The sequence below is a fragment of the Patella vulgata genome, chromosome 7 (genome assembly GCF_932274485.2).
Source record: "Patella vulgata chromosome 7, xgPatVulg1.2, whole genome shotgun sequence".
In the NCBI taxonomy this organism is placed as follows: Eukaryota; Metazoa; Mollusca; class Gastropoda; family Patellidae; genus Patella; species Patella vulgata.
The window spans coordinates 1,860,847-1,876,152 of record NC_065885.2 but is presented as its reverse complement, the minus strand read 5'-3'; the positions used below and the strand labels follow the sequence as shown (position 1 = coordinate 1,876,152).

Below are 15,306 nucleotides of genomic sequence, written 5' to 3'. Positions count from 1 at the left end.
CGTATATTGCCGTCGCCACGGTAGAGGCTATAATGTTAATATCTCTGATTGACTTTAAATTTATGCACAGTGTTTAAGGTCATGGATGAAGAAGCAAATTGAATTTGAACGATTTACGATAATTACTGTCAGAGTTATGGCCCATGATATTTATGCAAAGTGTTTAAGGTCATGGTTGAAGAAGCCAATTGATTTTGAACGATTTACGATAATTACTGCCAGAGTTATGGCTCATGATATTAAATGTTAGTCTACGGCAGAACTCGTAATCAGAATTTAGTGTGTTGTAAATGTATGCATTACTGACAAAAGGAAAAGTATGCCACAACCCCTATTGACTGCTCGGAGGACTTAGCTGCTGAGGGCGTATGTTATGTTACCGCAGTATTTGTTTCAGTGACGAAGGGCTACAGCTATGTAGGCTACACCTCCAACTGATTTCTGTTTGTAATATTAATTTTTATTTATTTGCAGAATATTGGCCCGGGCCGTAATTCCCGTCGCTTTTGGGTGAAATATCTTTTTCGGAGTTATTGGCACTTCGCCTTTTTCAAGACAGTAAGGTGTCTTTGAGTGAAGCAGATTATCTGGCCGATATAGGCGACCAGGAACGGCCACACCAAGAGGCACATGGCGATCTGGTCGCCTATATTGGACTCAGCTGCCTGCAAGCAGGCAGCGACGTCTGGGTCTTTTGACCCAGATGTCCATGCGGGATCTTCTTAAGGCTGCACCCAGAGACAACCACCATATTGGCAGCGTTCCTGCCAGCGGGCATGTTGAAACAGTCCAGCTATGTGTGCCTGATCTTTGTATGGCCACATGGTTGCCTTTGCTGGACTGTCAGAGAAGGCCTTGTGGAGCCGGACATGGCTGAGCTGCCGCCCCTGCATGCCTATAATAATGAACCAATATCAATTAACGAATTTAAAAAAATCATCCGAACCAGGTATGGAGTTGCAGTGGGTCGCGGTCGTAGGGAGGGTCCTCAGACGGCCAGCGGGCAATTGCACCGCCCCCCGCACTGCCAAATCCACAGATCCTTGGCCAACCACTGGCACCTGCTCTCCCTGTTCCACAGCTGTCCCGGTGGGTACTCGCCGTTCGTTTTCACTCGCAGCCCGAACGGCCACGGAGCGAGTATTATCTCGGGGGAGCTGCCGAACCGACAGGCAGTAATATGCCGGGTGTTACGGCTGGCCGCGGACACGGACCGGGAATTGCTTAGCGGTTAGCGGGTACTTATTAAAACAACTGTACGACCGGCTAAGAAATTTCCGTGATGGGGCCGGTGCCCAAGATTAACTTTTGTCAAATTGTATTAAAATTAAAACTTTGTAGATTTTGTTATTATTAAAATATAACCATTACAGTGCTTTAGGGGTGGGGGCTAATAGTTCAGTTCAATAAAGCAAAACACTTTCTTTTCTTATTTTTTGTTTGTTTTTGTTGGGTTAATTAGCCCAACTAGTTTACAACCACGCAACGGGGAGGCACACTTATGTGGACATATTTGTTGGGGGGGGGGGGTCGGATGTTTTTGTTCTTCAAACATGCCAGGCCATTTGCGAAATTTTGTTCCCTATGTACATCAAGTTTCCTACAGGTGCTCGATTGAACGCTATAGTACAAGGGTACAGTGACCGGTGGGGATATCCGCAGTGTGTCGGCGCGATTGATGGAACGCATGTTCCTATAAAAGCGCCAATGGAAAAGCTGCGGATTATTACAATCGGAAACACTTTCCTTCCATTGTGTTGCAAGGTGTGTGCGATTGGAATTATCGGTTCATAGATGTATTCTGTGGATATGCTGGGTTATGAACCCATTCGCACATAGAGGACACTTGACTGCTGTACTAAACAGCTTTCATTTCAGACTGAGTCGTGCACGTATGACAATAGAAAACACATTTGGAAGACTAACAGAAAGGTGGAGGTGTCTTCTTAAAATGAATCATTTCCAACTGGAAAATATACACCGAGTTGTTGTTGCGTGTTGCACTCTTCACAACATTTGTGAAGTTCATAATGAACGATTCAATAATAACTGGGTAGAACAAGTGCAGGAAATTGAGGCTGATGAACCACTGAAGGTGGTTAATCAAGTTGTTAATGCACACCAATTAGATTTTGATACTGCTCATGAAATTCGCGAAGCTCTTGTCCAGCATTTCTGCCACTGTTCAGAATTCGTCACAAATGAGATCTGAATGTGTACCCGAATAAAATCAATTGTGTTATCTAATGAGTAGGACTACATGCCCAATATTAACATTTACAAGTTACAATATATGATCTTTACATTCATTTGACAAGTATGTAAAAGATTCAATTTAATATACCAAGCCATTTCATGAATGTCGACATTTTTTCACAGTTTCATGACTTGAAGGAGCCCTTAAAGGGCATGACGGAATATCAATCTAGGTCTAGAAAGGGACAAAGGGTGTTCGCCACTACTGATTGGTTGTTACATCAAGTTAGTGATTGTTACATCAAGTGATGTTTCCATGACTGTCAGTCTTCTTGCTTTGGTCTATGATAAAGTATTTATCTTGCTTTACTAATAACATTTTGTTTTTCAAAAAAATAGAACTTATAGAACGTTTATTGAACAAACATCTATAACAGAACTGTGCAAAAAGTTTTGTGACACCCATAAAATCACTCCCTGTAAACCTTTCCTTCCATAATTGACATTTGTACAAAACGATTGACATTCGTGCTATTGTTTTGGATACTTATGAGGATTTGCTTCCATAGAAAAAGAAGGGTTAATTAGATGTATTTTGGGGGTGTCCCAAAATTTACAAGCCACGGCATTTTGTCTATGTACATTATTTGGCATCTAGTCCCAATATTGAAGACAATAAAGCGGACGAGTCCATCAAACCAAGATGGCAATTTGTTACTGATTAGAATAATTTCGTTATTACTGACTAGTTTAACATTTCATAGCTTGGTGAAATAGTGCTAAAGAGTCGGTCATCCTCAGTGCTGGCCTGTGTCTCATCTATTGAAGAACAACTGTCAACTAATGAAAAGTGTCCCTGGTCCTGTTGGTGTGTTGGTAATGGAACTGTGTGGGCTGGTCTTGGTCTGAAAGGAGCAGGTGGTGGTGGTGGTGGTTGAGCATGACCTACAAAAAAAGAATATTGTTTTTGTAATAGAGAGTAAAAGCCCGCCCCCCCCCCCCGCCATGATAGTTTTAATGTCAGGGCCAGTGGCTGAGCATGACCTACAAATAAAAAATATTGTTTTTGTAATAGAGAGTAAAAGGTTCCCCTCATGATAGTTTTAATGTCAGGGCCAGTGGCTGATCATTGGTTTGTTTTTCTAGGTACTGGTAGTGACTCAATCACTCAACCAGGTTGGATAACAAGATTAGGTGATTGTGCAAAATCAATATTAAGACTAGTCTGCTCCCTGTAGAAAGATGCCAGACCGTTCGGTACATCCCGAGAAGTACGATATGTTACCTGCCAACCAAACATCAACAGTATGTTGGGTAAGGTAGTGTGTGGCTTACCTTGGGAATTGGAGATAAATTCCATCAGGGTGCGCATCATTGCATCTGCTGTTGAAACTCTTGTGCTCGAAGTTCTTTATCGGCATCTAATTGCTGGCGCATCAGGTTGGCTTCGTGTTGCTGATAGGCAGCATGTTCGTCTTTTTGCTGTTTCATAAATTGAGATAAAACTTCCCAAATATCAACATGGGATTTTCGCTTACTGTTCTTTGTGAAATCTGAAATAGGAATAATAATTAGTATGTTGTGGCTGACTACTCCCCAGTTAACCCTACTACACTTCACTAGCAGACGACATTTACCGGTACACCTGTCTACTGATCAATCAGATCGCTTTATAATGTAAACGTCAATGTGATTGGCTAGCATTATTAAATAGTAATATGACTCGATAGAGCAAGAACTACTAAAATAATCCAAAGATAACCATTCACCTGTACCAATAAATAATAGACATGTTAAAACAGACTGATTACCATTTTAAAGAAATACTGTTACATTCGGACATGCGCCATTACACACCTAATCGGTGAACGTCAAGTGTCATATTTTAATAGGTTCTGAGATTCGAATGTAAATATATCTTTTGTTAGGGACATCATGCTCAGCTGTGTCACTTTCATCCCATTTACGTATAAACCATTTTTGCTTATGTATCTAGATATCGCTACAAAGAGCTTCCATTTTGTAGCCATTGAAAACAAAACTAGAATCTCTACCGTTGTAAAGCTGAGACCGCGATGTGTTGAACATTATGCAAACCTGGGCCACTTACATCTCTTACTTACAAACCAGTTTCCTTGTGTATCTAGATATCGCTTGGAAGAATTTCCGGTATCCCCAGTGTACTCATTCCGTTCTACTCCACTATACCATGGGTTAATCCATAGGGTTTCCACGATTTCAAATTATCAGCCCTGGCCTTGATTGAACAGAATGAAACCACTAGGGATACCGAGGATGGATATCGCTTGGAAAAATTTCCGGTATACCCAGTGTACTCATTCCGTTCTACTCCACAATACCCTGGGTTAATACATAGGGTTTACACGAGATCTGCCCTGGCCTTGATTGCCCTGCCAGGGGTTAGTGAAGTAGAACGGAATGAAACCACTGGGGGTACAGAGGATGGATATCGCTTGGAATCATTTCCGTTTTGTAGCAACTGGACGAGATAGAGTCATTTTATCAACCAGGCCCCACAATCTGTAATTCTCTACTGTCTTGCATCTAGATATTTGGACCTTGATTTGTGTGTATACCTTTACCACACACTATAATTACTATATCATGATGATGGTAATGGTTGAACATTCTACAATCGTCGAATTTCTATAAATCTCTGATTGTATGTAAATTGCCAATTGAACCCACCGTCGCGGCCAAGTACCCTACCATTATTATTTGCCAAAAATATGGCCGTAGTCTGAATATTATTGTGTATACAATGGGATATAGATACATTAAAAATACAGATAACCACATAGGTATAACTAGGTAAACTCTCCGAAACAGTGTAACGATAAAATCTCCAAACTGTTAAATATCTTGAGGGTTAATTAGATCTGGGGACTAATTAATCAAATCTTATATCAATATTATAGTCTAGGTGTCTAAATCTAACCTCGTTTAAATCTACTTAATCTAATCTAATTCAAGTGTCACATTCTGTTTAATTATATCAATCTAACAGTTAATGATACCACCCCTCCTGATAACTTTCAGAATATAACACCTCGTTAGATATCCACCCAACCTAACGTTCAATATGTAACACCTCAACAGATGGATATCTAAACATACAATGACTGTTTATTTCTAAACCACGTTTCAAATAGGATTTACTTTATTAGTTATCAAGTTCCATTTCCGAGTCTTTTTCAATAGTCGCACCGTTTTCTATCAGGTACATGGTACTCTAATCCAAAGACTGTTTGAGATTAAAGTTTGTTTTTATTAAGGTGAGGCTTCGTTCACAACAAGTTTGGGATGTTTCCCAATATCTTTACAGTAAACCTAAGCTAATGTCCGACTAGAACATCAAATGATTGATGTATATTCAGAAATATACAGTTATGCATATTATACTCAAGTTTCATTTGTGTCTGTGACTTAAACTAACATAGATCGATTTGGTATATTTATCTTTTAATATATTGTTTTCTTGGTAATATAATGTTTACAGTCTGTCTTCTAATCAGCATACCGGGCATTAAACCATTTTTAATAAATACGAGCACCTGTTTCTTGACAATATAATGTTTACTAACAGACTGTCTTATAATCAACTTTATAAATACCGTTATAATAATCATCTACTTGATGTCATATCTTCTACACACGCCAAGTGTCACGCTAACTTTCTCCATTAATCTCGTCTACTAGATTGTGCCAGACAATTAGGATGATCCTAACATCTGTCTCGCGCTTAATCTACTCGCGTGCCGATACACTATTAACGTCACTGATTGGTTGATTGTAACGGCATGCTTCAATGGCGTCGAGTAGTCACGTGGTATTATTGTTTACAGTTATGTGAAGGAATGGTATAAAATATTTGATATCTAAATAATTCATCAGTTAAACTTGAAACATTCTACCTGAACACATCTACCTGTTTAAACTTTTAATCATGGAATCTCGTTCTTACACTTGTTTTAGAAAGGGGCGAAAATTGTTAGCTGAAAAGAAAAGACGAAACAGAATCAACGAATGTTTGAACCAGATTAAAAACTTGTTATGTGAAGATTCAGTTTCTTATCAAACGGTAAGTTGTTATAATCTTTACATCAGATATAAATTTACTACGTAAGCATTTTAAATTAAATTATGTTCTTTTAAACAGTGGATGTATTTGTTTATCAAATCTCATGAAATCTTTGTTCTAATCTTTTAGGAACTTGGTCATAATAAAATGGAAAAAGCCGAAATTCTGGAATCTGCAGTTGAATTCATCAAGAAAACTAAATATTCATCCCCAAGAGAAGATCAAATGAAATATCAGAAAGGATTTACTCGATGTTTCCAGGAAATTACGTCATTTTTAGGCGGAGTAACGGAAGTGTCGGACAATGTAAAATATGCTTTGATTCAACAGGTGACTAGAAATATCCAATCAACACATTATAACAGTAACATAAATCATATTCAAAATCCTAGAATATCAACAAATATAAATGGACAATATTCGTTGAGTAGTGAAAACCAGAATTACATTAAATACAACCCTTCATTAGCAGTACCATTAGATAGACACAATTATAGACAGAATATTAAAACTGAAACAACAGTAGACTCTAATAATAACAATAACAGTTTTATTAGTAATAATAATAATAATAATATTAGGAAAAATAACAGTAGTGTTTGGAGACCTTGGTAAATACCAACATTTGTTAGAGAAAAAATAGTATTATGAGCAACAAAATAATGTGATATCAAATACGTTAACGCAAGACCCTGATTAATACAAATTGCTGCATATAGTGGTGAATAGTATATTCAAACTATTTCGCTATGACTTTAGGTCCTGGTCTATATTTTAGGACCAATTATAATGTTTGAAAACCTCGGTAAATAGGACACAGACAATATTATTTATAGATATTATTTATTTGTTGAATTTGATTGTTATTAATTGAAATTCCTATCTTTGTTAAGTTTTTGTATTAAATTATTAAACTGTGATATATTTATGAATCCTTTGTTATTTATTGTTGTCACCTTGGGACAAGTTATTTGCCAAAACAAGAATCATTGAACATGCATTTTTGTTTGTGTAATTAGTTCCCGAAGAAGCCAATTTTCTCTGTCCAATCTCTTAAGTGCCCCTCAGTGATTATATTGGTGTAATAAACATCCAAATGCCGAGTTTCATCAACAAGTGATAAAAATGGGCGAGTGATATTTAGTTTTCCCGAACAAGTAAATTAATTAGTTATTTTCAGTGGACAATTAGAAGCGACTGGACTTCCTTTTATATTCTATTGGTTTGTGTAATTAGCTCCCGTAGAAGCCGACAAAAATTGCGCTTGCCGACCTGCAGGTCGTCAGCGCGGGGTATTGGGTATAGTTTTCAACTAGCAATAACCACGCCTCGGAAATTCCTCACTGGCTATGGTACCGCCACTGCGCAAAGCTAACGAGAATGGAAAGAAATCAGACTTACTTGAAACAAGTTTACTTATAAATATGATTCAACTTAACTTTTTATACAGGAATATTTACATCAAATCAATTGTATTTTATGATGTAATATTCTACATCAAACGACGTCGTGAACAAATCTAATAATTTAAAATTATTGCATTTTATATGTTTAAAATATATATATCTTGTAATAGTGAACATTGAATTCAAATAAATAATCTTCAATTTTTCTGAAATAGTTATCTCCCTTGAAAACGTATTTGAAATGTAGATTTAAAAAAAACCCACAATGCAGCAGTAAGGGGAGGTGTTGGGGTGGCCTAGCGGGCCGGTCACCTCTGGCTTTCGGTCGTGTTTTCGATTCCTGCGTATGTGGCTTTGAGTTTACTGCGGCTACTCCGGTTTTCCCCCACAGGAAAGACCCCGTGCGTGCGCTAAGATAATAAAAATGAATATATGACAACTGCAAAATCACCCTCGGTGGAAGCGGACGTTAAAACACAAAGAAGAACAACCTTAATGTAGCAGTCAGAGAAAACTATGTACTACAAACAACACACATATATTAATAGTAGCAACTTGACATTTTTCTTTCCGTAATTTTCGTCATAAATATCAGATTCTGCCACTTTCCTTGCATAATAGTGTGTCTCGTAATCGTAAAGTATTTAAATGTTTACAGAGTTGAAACGTTATTTTCCCATTTAAAATGTCAGGAACCTATCTATCATATGTCTAGTGAGGACTAAATGTACTCAAAACGTGTGCAGCGCGTAGTCATTCGCACGGTACGAAAACCAAGGTCTAACAACGATTAGCAGAGTATGCATTTTTGCGAACAGAGATTGAAGTGTCTTAATTTTAGGTTGTTATTTGTTATTTCTGTACGCAAACCAATTTTAATAGGTATACAATTTAAAGGGACAATCCGTTTTTTAAGAGTCTCAGAAAGTCTGTGTAATTTAAGCGCCAAAATATAGAGGAATGGTGTATTTTCCTTGTCTTAAATTTGCTGCTCAAAGTATTGAGTCGTTTGGAAGTGAACGTCAAAACAGTTTATCCGGACACGTAACCTTTTTAAGATTTCGAGTCAATTTTTTCGGTGGGTGACCTAATAAACTATTGCTGTACCATTAGGGGTCTATACAGTGCATGACTCACATGTTGTACTTCATAACGAATGGTAAGTTTAAGCTGCGCGTTATTTTTATAAACTAAATGTCTGGTTTGATCCAGACACTGTATAATACAGTTTGGGTCACCAGTCTCCATTTCCAGATGAAGACTGACGGGTTTCAGTTGTTTGAAAACGTATCACTTACATGGAGTTAGTTGCTCGGTCCTAATGATTTTAAAAGGGCTTTTAACACAAAACTAAACAGTTTTATTCTTCAAAATATAATCGAGATTGGTCCTTTAATATCTTTTCCTCCAAAGGAACGAAATATTTTTTTAAGTTCAATTATCATTGACTATGAATCAATCACACCTGGTCTTTGTCGAGTTGTTTTTCAATAATATATACCAAACAACCTTACAATACCTGATATTATTTGATAAGTTATAAAAATTATATGACTACAGGTATATTTTATTTCTAGTCACGCTAACGACTGTAACATTTCTACTATGGGGCAGACGATACATACATGCACATATGTCAAACGACCAAGCATAACCCAACACCTCCCCTTACTGCTGCATTGTGGGGTTTTTTTTTATCTACATTTCAAATACGTTTTCAAGGGAGATAACTATTTCAGAAAAATTGAAGATTATTTATTTGAATTCAATGTTCACTATTACAAGATATATATATTTTAAACATATAAAATGCAATAATTTTAAATTATTAGATTTGTTCACGACGTCGTTTGATGTAGAATATTACATCATAAAATACAATTGATTTGATGTAAATATTCCTGTATAAAAAGTTAACTTGAATCATATTTATAAGTAAACTTGTTTCAAGTAAGTCTGATTTCTTTCCATTCTCGTTAGCTTTGCGCAGTGGCGGTACCATAGCCAGTGAGGAATTTCCGAGGCGTGGTTATTGCTAGTTGAAAACTATACCCAATACCCCGCGCTGACGACCTGCAGGTCGGCACGCGCAATTTTTGTTGGCTTCTACGGGAGCTAATTACACAAACTAATAGAATATAAAAGGAAGTCCAGTCGGTTCTAATTGTCTACTGAAAAAAACTAATTAATTCACTTGTTCAGTAAAACTAAATATCACTAGCCCATTTTTGTTACTTGTTCAGTAAAACTCGGCATTTGGATGTTTATTACAACAATATAATCACCGAGAGGCACCTAAGAGATTAGGCAGAGGAAATTTGCTTCTATGGGAACTAATTAAACAAACAAAAAGAGTGAATAGAAGCTATGAAAAATGCATGTCCAGTTATTCATTTTCTATTGAAAAATATATAATCCGCTTATTTATTAACATTTATGTTTTCCCGTATTTTTGCTTGTTGCTTAAACTCAGCATTAGGATGCTTTGAGTGGCATTTTAGGGATTGGGCACAATACAAACACTACACAATTTGTATGAAAAAAGGCCGAATCGCTGGTTTGTACGCATATAACACGACGTTTCGATAAGTGCTCTCTTACCAAGTCTGGAAACACGCACCACTTTTCCCTCTCCTTTCTGTTTGTGCTGCAGTCCAGTCTCAGCACATTGCATACCGCGCATATAACCCTGATTCGAGTATTTCCAGTGATGAACCTCAATGATTCAGAAAAGATAGGACGTTAAACTCCATTTCATTTCAATGATTCTTGTGTTGGCAAATGACTTGTCCGAAGGTGACAACAATAAATAACAAACGATTCATAAATATTTAAAGATATCACAGTTTAATAATAAAATATCTTAATACAAAAACTTAACAAAGTAATAACAATCAAAATCAACAAATAAATAATATCTATAAAATAATATTGTCTGTGTCCTATTTACCGAGGTTTTCAAACATTATAATTGGTCCTAAAATATAGACCAGGACCTAAAGTCATACTTAAATAGTTTGAATATACTATTCACCACTATATGCACCAATTTTGTATTAATCAGGGTCTTGCGTTAACGTATTTGATATCACATTATTTTGTTGCTCATAATACTATTTTTTCTCCAACAAATGTTTGTATTTACCAAGGTCTCCAAACACTACTGTTATTGTTCATAATAATATTATTACTGATAAAACTGTTATTGTTATTATTAGAGTCAACTGTTGTTTCAGTTTTAATATTCTGTCTATAATTGTGTCTATCTAATGGTACTGCTAATGAATGGTTGTATTTAATGTAATTCTGGTTTTCACTTCTCAGTGAATATTGTCCATTTATACTTGTTGATATTCCAGGATATTCAAGACGACTTTTATTACAGTTATAATGTGTTGATTGGATCTTTCGAGTCACGTGTTGAATCAAAGCATATTTCACATTGTCCGACACTTCCGTTACTCCGCCTAAAAATGACGTCATTTCCTGGAAACATCGAGTAAATCCTTTCTGATATTTGATTTGATCTTCTCTTGGAGATGAATATTTAGTTTTCTTGATGAATTCTACTGCAGATTCCAGAATTTCGGCCTTCCCCATTTTATTATCATCAAGTTCCTAAAATATTAAATAAAAATTATTTATGAGATTTGATAAACAAATACATCCACTGTTTTAAAAGAACATAATTTAATTTAGAATGTTTATATAGTAAATTTATATCTGAAGTAAAGATTATAACAACTTACCGTTTGATAAGAAACTAAATCTTCACAAATCAGTTCTTTAATCTGGTTCAAACATTCGTTGATTCGGTTTCGTCTTTTCTTTTCAGCTAACAATTTTCGTCCTTTTCTAAGAGAAGTATAAGAATGAGATTGCATGATTTAAAGTTTAAACAGGTAGATGTGTATAGGTAGAATATTTCAAGTTTAACTGATGAATTATTTAGAAATCAGATAATTTATACTATTTCTTCACATAAGTGTAAATAATACCACGTGACTACTCGACGCCATTGCAGCATGCTATACGTTAATAGCGTATCGGCACGCGAGTAGATTAAGCGCGAGACAGATGTTAGGATCATCCTGATTGTCTGGCACAATCTAGAAGACGAGATTAATGGAGAAAGTTGGCGTGACACTTGGCGTGTGTAGAAGATATGACATCAAGTAGATGACTATTATAACGGTATTGATAAAGTTGATTACAAGACAGACTGTTAGTAAACTTTATATTATCAAGAAACAGGTGCGCGTATTAATTAAAACCAGTTTAATGTCGGGTATGTTGATTAGAAGACAGACTATTAGTAAATATTATATTACCAAGAAAACAATATATATTAAAAAATGAATATACCAAATCGATCTACGTTAGTCTAATTCACAGACAGATTCCAGAAATAAACAAAACTTGAGGATAATATGCATAACTGTATATTTCTGAATAAGCATCAATCATTTGATGTTCTAGTTGGACATTTGATTAGGTTTTCTGTAAAAATATTGGGGAAACGTTCCAAACTTGTTGTGAACGAAGCCTCAACTTAATAAAAACAAACTTTAATCTAAAACAGTCTTTGGGTTAGAGTACTATGTACCTGATAGAGAACGGTACGTTTTATTGACAAAGATTCGGAAATGGAACTTGATAACTATATATGTTTAGATATGCATCTGGTGAGGTGTTACATATTGAACGTTAGATTGGGTGGATATCTAATGAAGTGTTATATACTGGATTGATATAATTATAGCAGGAGGGATGGTATCATTAACTCTTAGATTGATATAATTAAATAGAATATGACACTTGAATTAGATTAGATTAAGTAGATTTAAATGAGGTTAGATTTAGACACCCAGGCTATAATATTGATGTAAGAATTGATTAATTGAGTCCTACAATCCAATCAACCCTCAAGATATTTAACAGTTTGGGTTTTATCGTTACAATGTTTCGGAGAGTTGGGCTTTGTACGAGGTATACCTAGTTTCCTTAGTTACATCCCTATGTGGTTATCTGTATTTTAATGAGCGTACATTACATTACATTAAATATGTAACAAGAAGCTTCCATTAGCTTTATTCATAACTACATTCCTTTACGCCATTAGGGAGCCACGGTGGCTAGTTGGTTAAGACGCTGGCTCGCTAGCCTGGAGGTCACGTGTTCGATCCCTGCATTGGCCGAGAAAGTTCATCGGGATTTTCCGACGTGGTTTCCCCTTGTCAGTGGTTCAGAACGGAGGGCCTGACAAGGACAGCTGTCTAGTCCTACGGATGAGACGAAAAACCGAGGTCCCGTGTATACATTGGAATGCACGTAAAATATCCCTTGGCAGTTGGAATTCGATATAAGAGTAGGCGATAGTGCCGCTGCCCGGGCAAAATTGCCCTCATAGCACGCACACTGTATGGCGTATGCCCGTCTTAATTAGCCCAGTTCGGAGCAGAACAGTAGGACGTTAAACCCCATTTCATTTCATTTCATTTACGCCATTAGTGATATTAACCAATCAGAAACAGTTTCATATTAATACAGCGTTATGATTGGTCGTTTGACATATGCGCATGTATGTATCGTCTGCCCCATAGTAGAAATGTTACAGTCGTTAGCGTGACTAGAAGTAAAATATACCTGTAGTCATATAATTTTTATAACTTATCAAATAATATCAGGTATTGTAAGGTTGTTTGGTATATATTATTGAAAAACAGCTCGACAAAGACCAGGTGTGATTGATTCATAGTCAATGATAATTGAACTTAAAAAATATTTCGTTCCTTTGGAGGAAAAGATATTAAAGGACCAATCTCGATTATATTTTGAAGAATAAAACTGTTTAGTTTTGTGTTAAAAGCCCTTTTAAAATCATTAGGACCGAGCAACTAACTCCATATACGTGATACGTTTTCAAACAACTGAAACCCGTCAGTCTTCATCTGGAAATGGAGACTGGTGTCCCAAACGGTATTATACAGTGTCTGGATCAAACCAGACATTTAGTTTATAAAAATAACGCGCAGCTTAAACTTACCATTCGTTATGAAGTACAACATGTGAGTCATGCACTGTATAGACCCCTAATGGTACAGCAATAGTTTATTAGGTCACCCACCGAAAAAATTGACTCGAAATCTTAAAAAGGTTACGTGTCCGGATAAACTGTTTTGACGTTCACTTCCAAACAACTCAATACTTTGAGCAGCAATTGTAAGACAAGGAAAATACACCATTCCTCTATATTTTGGCGCTTAAATTACACAGACTTTCTGAGACTCTTAAAAAACGGATTGTCCCTTTAAATTGTATACCTATTAAAATTGGTTTGCGTACAGAAATAACAAATAACAACCTAAAATTAAGACACTTCAATCTCTGTTCGCAAAAATGCATACTCTGCTAATCGTTGTTAGACCTTGGTTTTCGTACCGTGCGAATGACTACGCGCTGCACACGTTTTGAGTACATTTAGTCCTCACTAGACATATGATAGATAGGTTCCTGACATTTTAAATGGGAAAATAACGTTTCAACTCTGTAAACATTTAAATACTTTACGATTACGAGACACACTATTATGCAAGGAAAGTGGCAGAATCTGATATTTATGACGAAAATTACGGAAAGAAAAATGTCAAGTTGCTACTATTAATATATGTGTGTTGTTTGTAGTACATAGTTTTCTCTGACTGCTACATTAAGGTTGTTCTTCTTTGTGTTTTAACGTCCGCTTCCACCGAGGGTGATTTTGCAGTTGTCATATATTCATTTTTATTATCTTAGCGCACGCACGGGGTCTTTCCTGTGGGGGAAAACCGGAGTAGCCGCAGTAAACTCAAAGCCACATACGCAGGAATCGAAACCACGACCGAAAGCCAGAGGTGACCGGCCCGCTAGGCCACCCCAACACCTCCCCTTACTGCTGCATTGCGGGTTTTTTTAAATCTACATTTCAAATACGTTTTCAAGGGAGATAACTATTTCAGAAAAATTGAAAATTATTTATTTGAATTCAATGTTCACTATTACAAGATATATATATTTTAAACATATAAAATGCAATAATTTTAAATTATTAGATTTGTTCACGACGTCGTTTGATGTAGAATATTACATCATAAAATACAATTGATTTGATGTAAATATTCCTGTATAAAAAGTTAACTTGAATCATATTTATAAGTAAACTTGTTTCAAGTAAGTCTGATTTCTTTCCATTCTCGTTAGCTTTGCGCAGTGGCGGTACCATAGCCAGTGAGGAATTTCCGAGGCGTGGTTATTGCTAGTTGAAAACTATACCCAATACCCCGCGCTGACGACCTGCTGGTCGGCTAGCGCAATTTTTGTCGGCTTCTACGGGAGCTAATTACACAAACCAATAGAATATAAAAGGAAGTCCAGTCGGTTCTAATTGTCTACTGAAAAAACTAATTAATTCACTTGTTCAGTAAAACTAAATATCACTAGCCCATTTTTATTACTTGTTCAGTAAAACTCGGCATTTGGATGTTTATTACAACAATATAATCACCGAGAGGCACCTAAGAGATTAGGCAGAGGAAAGTTGCTTCTATGGGAACTAATTAAACA

General features: G+C 36.2%; 3 non-coding genes across 3 annotated transcripts; 2 read left to right on the top strand and 1 right to left on the bottom strand.

Moving 5' to 3' along the window:
• Positions 1–7,534: 7,534 nt before the first annotated feature.
• LOC130013698 (U4 spliceosomal RNA) lies at positions 7,535–7,671 on the bottom strand. The gene has a single exon (XR_008788928.1). It is a non-coding gene; the product is annotated as a U4 spliceosomal RNA (small nuclear RNA).
• A 2,011-nt stretch (positions 7,672–9,682) lies between these two features.
• On the top strand, positions 9,683–9,819 carry LOC126828915 (U4 spliceosomal RNA). The gene has a single exon (XR_007683298.1). It is a non-coding gene; the product is annotated as a U4 spliceosomal RNA (small nuclear RNA).
• Positions 9,820–14,941: 5,122 nt separating this feature from the next.
• On the top strand, positions 14,942–15,078 carry LOC126828934 (U4 spliceosomal RNA). The gene has a single exon (XR_007683315.2). It is a non-coding gene; the product is annotated as a U4 spliceosomal RNA (small nuclear RNA).
• The last annotated feature ends 228 nt before the right edge of the window (positions 15,079–15,306 follow it).